The 13191-nt window shown below is 35.7% G+C and overlaps 2 protein-coding genes across 3 annotated transcripts in view; one reads left to right on the top strand and one right to left on the bottom strand.

Moving 5' to 3' along the window:
• The window catches only part of LOC105465463 (5'-nucleotidase domain containing 1), a 145898-nt gene that overhangs the window by 77665 nt on the left and 55042 nt on the right, over positions 1-13191 (bottom strand). The gene's annotated exons all lie outside the window — the stretch shown is intronic.
• The window catches only part of LOC105465462 (collagen type X alpha 1 chain), a 40358-nt gene continuing 38111 nt past the window's right edge, over positions 10945-13191 (top strand). Inside the window, exon 1 of the mRNA XM_011713905.3 lies at positions 10945-11102. The gene's annotated coding sequence lies outside the window, so the exon portion shown is untranslated. The remainder of the gene's footprint in view (positions 11103-13191) is intronic.

Below are 13191 nucleotides of genomic sequence, written 5' to 3'. Positions count from 1 at the left end.
AGGTGGGAGTGTGAACTGCAAGATCTTCTAAGGTGATCACCTGAAGGTACTATGAAGTATTTTCAGTTGATTTCAGAGGTACTTCCTAGAACCAGCAAGCAAGTACCAGCAAGCAAGCAGTTTGCTAAGGCTGAATTTTGGGATAGGGAGGTACAGCAATAACCAGGGTTATGTATGCTATGCTAAGAAATTTGGCTCTATCCACAAACAGTTCTTAGTAGTTTCTGAACATAGACCCTATTTAGAATTTAAAGGTGACTAAAACAAATAAACAAACAAACCCAACAGCTAAGGTGCGCTGATTACTTATTATGAGTCAGGTACTTTACATACTTTTCTGATTTAATTATATATTCACAACAACCCTAAAATAGGAACTATGTCTGTGAGAAAATGGTGGCTATGAACCTGGTACTTTCCCTGTTGGAAAAAATAAACGGTGGCGAGATAATCTGCCTATAAGCACACCAACTACGTGGCAGAAAGGACTTCAAATTCAGTTTAACTTAAGTCTGTACTCTATGAACTCTTCCTCTTGAATTAAAAAAAAATTATACACATATACACCACAATTATCTTCTTAATCAGGTCACGCCCCCCAATTACTGGTGGGGACACAAGAAAATCTCCTTTCATTCCATATCATCCCCTAGCTACGACTCCTTTTGTCTCTCCACTTCACAGCAAAACCAATAGAGTATTTATATAAAGACACTGGCCGTATCCACTTTCTAATTTCCCTCTATCCTTCTAAACTTGCCTTCCTACTGAAGAAAAGAGGAATTAGCTATGGACAATGTCACTTATGGTTCCATATTGCTAATCCCATGGCCAATTAACTGTCCTTCTATTACCCAATGGCTCAACAGGTGACTAATTCTTTTTGTTAGTTCTGGGAAACCCCTCTCCCCTATGTCTGTTGTTTTTCTTTCTTCTTTATTTACCCTTCCTCTCAACTCCTCTTCTGCCCTAAGGAACTATAAATGCTGGACTATCACTTGCTCAATCTGAGTTTTTCTTCCTTTCATAAATACCATCTATACACACTTTTAATCAATAGGTTTTATTGATAATCCTCTGAACTCCAACTGTCTGTCCAATTGTCCACACATCTCCTCTAGGACATCACATGGGTATCTCAAACCCAAGAGGTCCAAAATAGAACTCTTCATTCCTCATGTTTTGTCCATTTGTTAAAATTTCTCAATGAAAAATAAAACTTAGCAGATGGCAGGTACTATAGGCTACCCCATAGCTAAAGAGCTCATGCAATGCTGCATATAGTTGATCAGTATGCAAAACAGATAGCTAAAATCCTCAAAAGCCTTGTTAAGAAATATATTTTCCTACCGTATAGTCTTTCACACAGAACTTACAGCATGTAACATATGATATTCTGGCTAATCACTGTGCTTATTGAACTTACAGAAGTGGCAACATAATAAGCACAGACACAAAATATTATAACAGTCATAAACTGGAAACTATAACATGTTTTCATTTTTTAAATGTTGCGGAAATTGGTCTCCTGCTTCTGACAGTGGAGAACTATGCCATTTGAACAAACTATCTTACTGGGGATAACTAGAGAAGTTAAACAAACTTTAAAAAATATCTGCTTAACAGCATTGAAGAACTAAAAAGTCAATGAAGATTTAAAAGGTCAAGTTAAGGAAAAGAGAAACCCAGAAAGCTGAGCCTGGAATCTGGGGATTCTGCCTGGAATGAGCAATAACACCAATTTCAAGAAAGTAAAAGAGAGCCTAAGAAGTCTCAATCTTCAAGAGGCTTGGAGGACAAAAAATGGAGGCCAGTGCCTACCAAGGTTGGGTAGAGGCCAATAAATTCTCCATGGTTTATTAGAGGTTAATAAGCTCTCCACCTTGACCCAAAAGGCTATACTATGGAAAGAAGTCTGAACCAGATATAATACAGCTCTCAATGGCCTGAAGCACAAGTTCACATCACCTCAATCTCTGAAAATTGATGACAGGTGATTCAGGAGTGCTAGAGCCCTAGCTGCCTGCCAGAAGCAAACCTAAGTTCTCTCTGTAGAAAGTTATCCTAGACCTCAACATTTTTCTCTGTAGAAAAGTACTCTCTGTAGAAAGGAATCTTGACCTCAACATTTTTCTATAAAATTTAAAAAATACAATAGCTGGTATCAATAAAAAATTATCAGATACTCAAGGAGACAATAGAATATAAAAACAAAACAAACAAACAAAAAAGGGGGAAAATACACAACAGAACCAGATCCACAGCAGCTCCTATGGCATAAAGACAGACTTGAAAACTATAAATAATAAATTCAGGAAGTTATAAGATAAAATCAAGATTTTGTTAGAGAACTGAAAAATAGAAAAAGAACTAAATGGAATTCTAGAACTGAAAAATACAGTAACCAAAATTAAAAGCTCAATGGATAGGTTTATAAGCAGATTAGACACAGTTGAAGAGAGAATTAGAAAAATGGTTAGAAATGAGATTAAAAGAAAAGAGATCAAAAGGCAGACAAGACAATAGAGAAGAGAAGGTGAAAGATCATAAATGATCAGTAAAAATATCTTCTAAAATATGAATAACTGAAATCCCAGAAAGAAAAGAGAAAAGGAGCAGAACAATATTTTTAGAGATAATGGCTCAGAATTTTCCAAAACAAACCAATAGTGTTAAGTGAACATCTGAGAAGCCCTCCAAGGAGAATTAAAAAAAAAAAAAAAAAAAAAAAAGACACCAAGGTACATCATAAATCAAAGATGAAAAACCAAAGACAAAGATAAACTAGTAATTAGTAATCTCAGCAAAACAGATTATCCTTTAAAGAACAATTATACTGATAACTGAATTTTCAACATAAACAATAGAAACTCTAGTGCAGAAAATAACCATTAACCTAGACCTCCATTAAAAACATTCTTTAAGAATGAAGAGGAAATAAAAAAATTTTCAGAAAATAAACATCCAATACACAGATATGATTGTTTAGCTCAAATGTTACACTTCATTTGAGCTAAACAATCATACATATTCATAACAACTTGAGGGTTATGCAAGGTAGTTATCCAACAATGGCCATGGGTATTGACTTTTCCAGGAAACCTCTATTTCCCAAGTCACTGAGCTGAAACATTGCCTATAAACAATTCAAATAAATTAAAAACTAATGGAGGGTAGAAGGGTAAGAAAAGAAAGAAGTAAAGAATACCTGCTAATTTATAAAATACTGGAATTTTATCAAATGAAATCAGTACAATTAATTGATGTCAAATGATGTATATTTTTGCCTTAGAAAGTTCTATTTGGGCTGGGCACGGTGGCTCACACCTGTAATCCCAGCACTTTGGGAGGCTGAGGCAGGTGGATCATGAGGTCAGGAGATTGAGACCATCCTGGCTAACAGGGTGAAACCCCGTCTCTACTAAAAATAAAAAAATTAGCCGGGCGTGGTGGTGGCACGTGCCTGTAGTCCCAATTACTCAGGAGGCTGAGGCAGGAGAATTGCTGGAACCTGGGAGATCGTGCCACTGCACTCCAGTCTGGTGACAGAACAAGACTCCATCTCAAAAAAAAAAAAAAAAAAAAAAAAAAAAGTTCTTCTATTTGAACTAATTTTACAAACACCTTTTAAGTACAAAGTACGCCACTTTTATATCTATGCATTTGGTTGCACATATACAAATCATCAGTGATAAAAGATAATTCTAAGGATGTCGCATGCTCTGAATAGTCTTAAGTGTGATTTAATTTTCTTGGGGGCAAAAATTTATCAACCATCTTTATAAGTGCTATAATAGGCCTAATATACAACTCTGTACAGAGTAGTCTCCCCAAAACAATTAACTTAATAAAGACAAGAAAGGCGAGATACTTCCTTGGCTCAATTTCTTGGCTCAATTCTGAATAATGAAAAATTATTCTCATTTCAAGGTCAGATTCCAGATATTTCAGAATTTCAGTTCTTTCGTCTTTAAATAGAAACCACTGTGATGAAGTTTACATCAGGGAACCACTTTTATCTCTTACATAATTTAAGTAACTACTAGATATAAGATGGAAGGTCTCTGAAACTTTAGTAGAAATTTCTCATGGATTTAGATAATAACTGAATTAACTTTTGAAACGTATTATTGAGTTGGTTTTAAGAGTGTTTTATATCAGCATGTAGAAAAGGATGTCAGCAGTGAAAACCTCAAGGGAATATCTGGGAAACTGAGTAAATGGAGATCGATCCCAGGAGGGTCTCACTCTTTGATGGTCCAACACTCAGTCTCTAGCAATTCATCACAATTACTAGTCAAATATCCACTATTCCCAATACCATTTACGGAAGACAAAATCCTTCTTCCATTGTGATATCTTAGCACCTTTGTTGAAGATCAGTTGATCCATTCCTTTATGTTTTTAATTAAAACTGAACATCCAACAGCCATGTATCAAAATTGTTGATTAGGAGGAATCTGGATGGCTGACTAGGGATTTTGGATGTCAGTTATCCTCAGAAAGAAGACCAAAGACATAGGTGAATGGTCATGATCTGAATGGAAAGCTTACAGAAGACAGCCAGGATCTGTTGGAGACCCCACTGGTTGATGTGGGGTTGCAGAAAAGGAAAGCAGCAGGAGTCTGGCAGAGATTGACTCCCGAGAACCTCTGAATCCTGCATAAAGGGTAGGTTGGGGCGCTTCTCTTCTCTCTTCATCCCTGCGATAAACTGCTGACTGCCAAATTGTCAGGGAGCCTTTCACCCCTCATGTACCCAGGCAATGCTGTCAGTGGGGATTGAGGTTCTTCCTGGGGACAGAGCACACAGTGGCTAGCTTGTGTAGGTATGCCCTCACTCCACTACTACTGTTATGGATGTAGGAGAGGCATGTTTCTAATTAACCCAGTCAGACAAAAATAGAAAAGAGAATTTTAACAAACGAACAAATTCTTTGTAAAATACAGGACTATGTAAAGTCACCAAATCTATAATTTATAGGTATTCCTGAGAAAGACGAAGAAAAAGTAAGCAATTTGGAAAACATATTGGTGGAAAGAATTCAGGAAAATTTCCCTGATTTTGTTAGAGATATAGAAATCCATATACAAGAAATCCAGAACACCTGTGAGATATGATATAAGGTGAACATCACCAAGGCATATAGTCATCAGACTATCCAAGGTCAATGCTAAAGAAAAAATCTTAAAGGCAGCTAGAAAAAAGAATCAAATCACCTATAAAGGAAATTCTATCAGACTAACAGCAGATTTCTTAGCAGAAACCGACAAGCCAGAAGAGACAGGGAACTAGTTTTAGATTTCTTAAAGAAAAATAATGCCAGCCAAGAATTTTTTTTTTTTTTTTTGAGACAGAGTCTTGCTCTGTCGCCCAGGCTGGAGTGCAGTGGCGAGATCTCGGCTCACTGTAAGCTCCGCCTCCCGGGTTCATGCCATTCTCCTGCCTCAACCTCCCAAGTAGCTGTAGCTGGGACCACAGGCACCCGCCACCACGCCCGGCTAGGTTTTTTTTTTTTATTTTTAAGAACAGACAGAGTTTCACTGTGTTAGCCAGGATGGTCTCGATCCCCTAACCTCGTGACCTCGTGATCTACTTGCCTCGGCCTCCCAAAATGTGTATCTTTTTAAACTAAGCTTCATAAATGAAGCAGAAATAAAATATTTCCCAAACAAATGCAAAGAAAATTTGTCACCACTAGACCAGTACACCAAAAATGCTAAAAGGAAACAAAAACGTGATACTTGCTAAAACAAAAGCACACATAAGTACAAAGTCCACACATCCTATAAAATAATTACATAATTGAGGTTACAAGCAACAGGCTAACAATACTAGGACAGGCATAAAACCTCACATATGCATATTAACCTTGAAAATAAATACTTAAAACATATACATTAGCAAATTGGGTAAGAAAAACAAGATTCAACCATCTTCTGCCTAAAAGAGACCCACATAATGTATAAAGACATACACAGGCTTAAAGTAAAGGGGAAGAAAGATATATCATGCAAATGAGAAACAAAAAAGACCAGGGGTTGCTATTCTTATGTCAGATAAAATAGACTTTAAACCAACAAAAGTAAAAAAAGACAAAGAAGGGTATTATATATGATAAACATTTCAACTCAGCAAGAAGATTTAACTATCCTAAATATATACATAACTAACACCAGAGCACCCAGATTTATAAAAGAAGTACTACTACCCCTAAGAAAATAAAATAAAAAGCCACACAGTAATAGTGGGAAACATCAACATCCTACAGAAAACACCAAACAGATCACTGAGGGAGAAAACTAACAAAGAAACTTGACTTAAAATGGGCTCTGCCAAATGGGCAGACATCTAAAGAACATTCTACCCAACAACCAAAGAATATACATTTTTTCTCATCTGTGCATGGAACTTTCTTAGAAATTGACAGTATGCTTGGCCACAAACCACATTTCAATAGATTTTTAAAAATCAAAATCATATCAGGTATCTTCTCAGACTACAGCAGAATAAAATTAGAAATGAATGCCAAAAGGAACTCTCAAAACCAGTACTTTGGGAGGCCGAGACGGGCGGATCATGAGGTCAGGAGATCGAGACCATCCTGGCTAACACGGTGAAACCCCATCTCTACTAAAAAAAAAAAAAAAACCACATAGGTACATAGAAACCAAACAACTTGCTCTTGAATGACTTTAACAAAATTGAGGCAGAAATAAAAAAAATTGGAAACAAATGAATATGGACATGTAACATATCAAAACTTCTAGGATACAGCAAAAGCAGTGTTAAGAGGAAAGTTCATAGCACTAAATTCATAAATCAAAAAGACAGAAAGATCTCAAATTCACAACCTAATGATATACCTAACAAACTAGAAAAACAAGAACCAACCAAACCCAAAGCCAGCAGAAGAAAAGAAATAAAGATCAGAGCAGAACTAAATGCAATTGAGACTAAAATATCATACAAGGGACCAACAAAGTAAAAAGTTGGTTCTTTAAGAAGATAAACAAAATTGATAGACTACTAACTTGATTAAACAAGAAAAAAGGAGGATTCAAATAAGCACAATCAGAAATGATAAAGGTAGCATTAAAACTGATACCACAGAAATACAAAAGATCATCAGAAACTACTATGAACATCTCTATGCACACAAACTAGAAAACTTAGAGGAAACAAATAAATTTCCAGAAACATATAACCTCCCAGATTGAACCAGGAGGAAATTAAAATCCTAAACAGACCAATAACAAATTATAAAATTGAATCAGTAATAAAAGATCTACCAACCAAAGCAAACAAACAACAACAGCAAAAAACCCAGGACCAGAGGAATTCACAGCCAAATTCTACCAAATTTGGTATCAATATTACTAAAAATGTATTTTTTTTTAAACTGAGGAGGAGGAATTCCTCCTAAACTTAACATTCTATGAAACTAGTATCCTGATAACAAGATCTGAGAAGGATAACACAAAAAAAGAAAACTATGGACCAATATCCACGATGAACGTAGATGCAAAAGTCCTCAACAAAATACTAACAAACTGAACCCAACAGCACATCAAAAAGATAATTAATCATGATCAAGTGGGTTTTATTCTGGGAACACAAGGATGGTTCAACATATGCAAATTAATAAATGTGATTCACCACATAAACAGAATTAAAAACAAAAAACACATGATCATCCCAATATGCAGAAAAAAATGCAATAAAATCCAACATCTCTTCATGATAAAAATTCTAAATAAACTAGACATTAACAGAACATAAATGAAAACACTAAGAACCGTATTTGACAAACCCACAGCCAACATCATACTTACAGGGAAGAATTGAAAGCATTTCCTTTGAGAACTGGACCAAGACAAGGATGCCCACTTTCACCACTCCTATTCAACACAGTAATGGAAGTTCTAGCCAGAGCAATCAGGCAGCAGGAAAAAATTAAAGGCATCCAAATCTGAAAAGTGGAAGTCAAATTATCTCTGTTCACTGAGGACATAATTTATACTTAGAAAACTTGAAAGATTCCTCTGAAAGACTCCTGGACCTGATCAATAACTTTGCTAAAGTTTCAGGACACAAAATTAACACACCATAATTGGCTGCATTTCTACACCCCAACAATGGTCAAGCAGAAAACCAAATAAAAAACTCAATCCCATTTACAATAGCCATACAAAAACATAAACTAACAATCTAGGAATACATTTAAGAAAGTGAAAGACCTCTACAAAAGAGAATTACAAAACACTGAAACTGTAGATGACATAAACAAATGGAAAAACATCGCATGCTCATGGACAGGAGAATCAATGCCATTAAAATGACTATACTGCCCAAAGCAATCTAGAAAGTCAATGCAATTTCCTATTAAATTACCAGTGTTATATTTCACAGAATTAGAAAGAGCAATTATAAAATTCATATGGTACCAAAAAAAGCCTAAATAGCCAAAGCAATCCTAAGCAAAAAGAACAAAGCTGCAAGCATTACATAACCTGACTTCAAACTACACTACAAGTCGAATGTAACCAAAACAGCATGGTACTGGTACAAAAATGGACACATAGTTCAATGGAGCAGAACAGAGAACCCAGAAATAAAGCCATACACCTGATCTTCAACGAAGTCAACAAAAATAAACAATGGGGAAAGGATACCCTACTCAATAAACAGTGCTGGGAAAGCTGGCTATCCGTATACAGAAGAATAAAACTGGACCCCTGTTTCTTACCACATATAAAAATTAACTGAAGATAGATTAAAGTCTTAAATGTAAGACTTCAAACTATAAATATTATACTAGAAGAAAATCTAGGGGAAACTCTTCTGGACATTGTCCTAGGCAAAGAATTTATGACTAAGACTTCAACAACAAATGCAACAAAACCAGAAGTAGACAAATGGGACTTAAACTAAACAGTTTCTGCACAGGAAAAGAAATAATCAACAGAGCAAACAGACAATCTACAGAATGGGAGAAAATATTTGCAAACTATGCATCTGACAAATGACTAATATCCAGAATCTGTAAATAAGTTAAACAAACCATAAAGGAAAAAAAACCAAAAATCCCATTAAAAAGTAGACAAAGGGATATGAATAGACACTTCTCAAAATAAGACATACAAGTGACCAACAAACATATGGAAAATGCTCAACATCACTAATCATCAGAGAAATGCAAATTAAAACCACAGCGAGATGCCATACAGCCAGAACATATGCTATGAAAAAGCCAATAGATAACAGATGTTGGAGAGGATGTGGAGAAAAGCAAATGCATATACACCGTTGGTGGAAATGTAAATTAGTTCAACACCTTTGGAAAACAGTATGGGCATTTCTCAAGTAACTAAAAGTAGAACTACCCTTTGATCCAGCAACTCCACCACTATGTATATACATAAAGGAAAATAAATCATTTTATCAAAAATATATCTGTACTTATCTGTTTACTGAGCACTATTCACAACAGTAAAGACATGGAATTGACCTAAGTGTCTATCAAAAGTTGACTGGAATAAAAAAAAATGTGGTATATATACACTGTGGAATACTACACGGCCATAAAAAGTAATGAAATTGGGTCCTCTGCAACAACATGGATAGAGCTGGAGGCCATGATCTTAAGTGAAATAACTCAGAAACAAAAAATCAAATATTGCATGTTCTCCCATATAAGTGAAGTACACATGGACATAAAGATGGAAATAATAGATACAGGGGACTCCAAAAGGTGGGGGCTGGGGGAAAGCACATGTTGAAGTTACCTATTTGGTACAGTGTTAACTATTTTGGTAAGGGGTTCACTAGAAACCCAAACCTTACAATTATGCAACATGTCCACATTAACAAACCTGTACATATACTCCTTGAATCTAACAGAAAAGGGGAAAAAGATGACAGCAATGCTGTGTGTGCTGCAGGGAGCATAAAGAAAATTATAGGCTATAGCTACATCATATAGATTCAGCAAGTTGGCAAATTATTCACATGACATCCAGAATACCTGACAGACAGTTATAATGGTGAAAAAAGTCTGCAACATTTAAGACATTCTACAATGCATGGTACATTTTAACTTGGAGGCAATAAAGAATAAAGGAATAGGTAGAAAATGAATAATCATACATGTGTAAATTGTCAATTATGATAAAGCATATGAATTAAAAAATTGAATTAATGACTTGAAAGTGTCTTTTTTCTCTTTATGGAAAAAGAAAGTTATGCTTCTCTGGTTTTTGATAAGAATAAACATACAGTGAAGTCGATTTTTAAAAGGAGTATTGCAGAATAAAAATTGACTGGAATAAAAAATGTGGTATATATACACTGTGGAATACTACACGGCCATAAATGGTAGTGAAATTGTGTCCTTTGCAACAACATGGATACAGCTGGAGGCCATGATCTTAAGTGAAATAACTCAGAAACAAAAAACCAAATATTGCATGTTCTCACATATAAGTGAAGTACACATGGACATAAAGATGGAAATTACCAAAAAGTCACATAATTGTATACTTAAAAAATAAAATAAAATAAAAACACTGATCCCAGAGCAATGGCATAAGAAGGCATCCTTCTGTGGAATTCCATAACATTGCTAGTTAGTAGGTAGGTAGGAAGTAATTTTCCCTTAAAAATGTACATATCATTTAGATTTATTAATTAAAACTACTGAAGAACTTGTATTTGAGCTATTCTAATGCAAGCATTCATGCCAAGGTGTCATTCCATTCTTGCATTTACACATGGGATCAAATAAACGAAATTCCCCAATCCCCATCTGCGTCTCAAAAAAGTCACTGACTGCTGGAAAACAACAGATATTCTCTCCTGGAAATGAATCAGAAGGCAGACCATCATTCAGTAGCCAGCATATGATTCAGCAGAGCTTTGTATAACAGTATAAAGTTCAAAAACAACCCCAAAAACGCTCGAGAAGTAGTGGACTGTTTTTACCCCTCCTGGAATCACCACTGACAGCATCCATGAAGTTCTGACAGAAGAACACACGAGGATAATGACTTTTAAAGAGCAGCCAACAACAAGCATATAGGGAATCTTTCAGCAAATACAGGTAGGAGAAATTCAAATGTGTGACAATAGGTTTATGTAACCAATAATGTTATGAGATGAAAAACAGGGCATAAATACTGGCTGTGACTATTTAAATAATTTCTCTGAAGAGATAAAATATATTTATAGAAAATGATACTTTGTTCTGTGCCTCATAAGATTGCTATGTTTTTATCTTCTTGTCTTCACTAAGCAAAGGTTAAATAAAAAGCAAATTATTTATAAACTCAATCCTTTTTTTTTCTGGATTTGAAGAGAAGCTTGAGTAGGCGATTTAAAAAGAAGGAGGAAAGCGTCCATGTAGATGTACAGGACTAACAAGAAAGTTATTGTTTGAAATGCCATGTATCTTCACTGAGGTAGCACACTAAACTACTCCCAAATCTGTACTCACTTGTAATACTAAACATCTCCCAACAATGACAGATAACCAGTATTGTCAATTGCAGATTTACTTGTAATAAAAACTGTAGTAATTTGAACTCATAATATTAATAGCTATTGAAACTAGAAAGTTCTTGCAGTTCAGAGAAATGGACTTTTTGAGACCTCAAGCTGTCAATATGTGATGCTTTTTCTTTTTAAAAAGCGGAAATGTCAAATGATGAAAGGAGAAAAACTGCGAAGAGAAGTACTAAAAGATATAACTGGAAAATATGCTGTTCATTTTTCTGGATGTTACTGTAACACGTGTGAGACATTTTGTTTCTGTACTTTAATGATATTATTACTAGCCTAAAAGACGTACATACAATACATGGGATGAGAGGCTTTCAGAGGATCCTGAATAGGTGAGTCAGGTCATCTGGGTGGTCTTATTATCAGTGTTTGATTTCCCCATTAGAGTCCGTTTGAAGTGAAGTGCCTTTCATCTTTCCACCCACTCTCACCATTTCAACATGCTAATTTAGTTCAACTCTTTTTATTCTGTTTTGTTAAAAAATGAGCCCAAACTCAGGGAAGGCAGGGAGACACCCTCTCTTGTGGTTTCATGTAATTTTTTGTTATGGTCTACCGGAAAAGAATAACTTTAAAAAATGCAATTTCACATACACTTGATCCCCATTGGACTCAAATCTCTTCAACAATTCATGCTAATATTTTTTGAAGTTAAAAAACTATTTAATTTTAAGACTTCACTGATTTTTGGCAGGCAGTGTTTTCAACATAGTTTCAACTCTTTGAACCTGTCCCCATAGCTCTTTTCCCACTGCCTGAGCTTCCAAGACAGCAGTGGCCAAAGGACTGTAATAAGGTGGACGTCCATACAGTTACTTGTCTAGGGTTCCACTAACCAAGTTACGCTAACAACTGACTGGTGCCACACAATCTGACATTTTTACAGAAACTCAGAGCACTCTAGTTAACTCAAGAGATATGGGGGGAATCCTCATTTTTAAACCAAATTAATAATGAAAACATGAGGTAGAGGGAAAAGGAGCAAATATCTGGGATACACATATTCCCAAAGGTTAGTTTTGCTTTGTTTTCCATATTCTTCTACCCAAATAATCCATGTAATTGCAGCCCAAGACCTGGTCTCCTCCCCTCCATGTCTATTTGGTGGAAGGGAGGCAGTGCTATGAAGTGAGCACGCTTAGGCAAAGAGAAAAAAAAAACAAACATCCAAATAAACAAGCTATGATGAGGAAAATGCATCTGGCCTTCTTGCCAGGGAGTGAGTGGCTGGTCAATGCACCAGGGGCTACTTACACATGCTGGGCTCCTGAGGAGAACAAAAGGGGTTGTGGCAAGAGTTGTGATGTAATGTGGCCGTGGGGTGGCCTGGGGAGAGGACATGAAGCACAAAGTTATTGCTATCTGATCTCTACTTTCTTCATATCCATGGATATCTTGGATATTACTCTTAAGTGTACTTCTTATTCAAGATATGCTGAAATTTAGAAGCAAATATTATGAAAGTACAATAAGAATATCTGCAGTGTCATTCCATCTGACTTCTCTCCCCTATCTCTACATGACCAACGTCATCTTCCAAGGCAACTCTAAATTACCATTGCCTCCACGAAGACTCCCTTTTGCCCTCTTTCATATATCTGCAAATAGCACATGTAATCAGCCTCCTTTTC

This window comes from Macaca nemestrina, chromosome 5, assembly GCF_043159975.1.
Source record: "Macaca nemestrina isolate mMacNem1 chromosome 5, mMacNem.hap1, whole genome shotgun sequence".
Classification (NCBI taxonomy): domain Eukaryota; kingdom Metazoa; phylum Chordata; class Mammalia; order Primates; family Cercopithecidae; genus Macaca; species Macaca nemestrina.
This window is presented reverse-complemented; position numbering and strand designations above follow the sequence as displayed.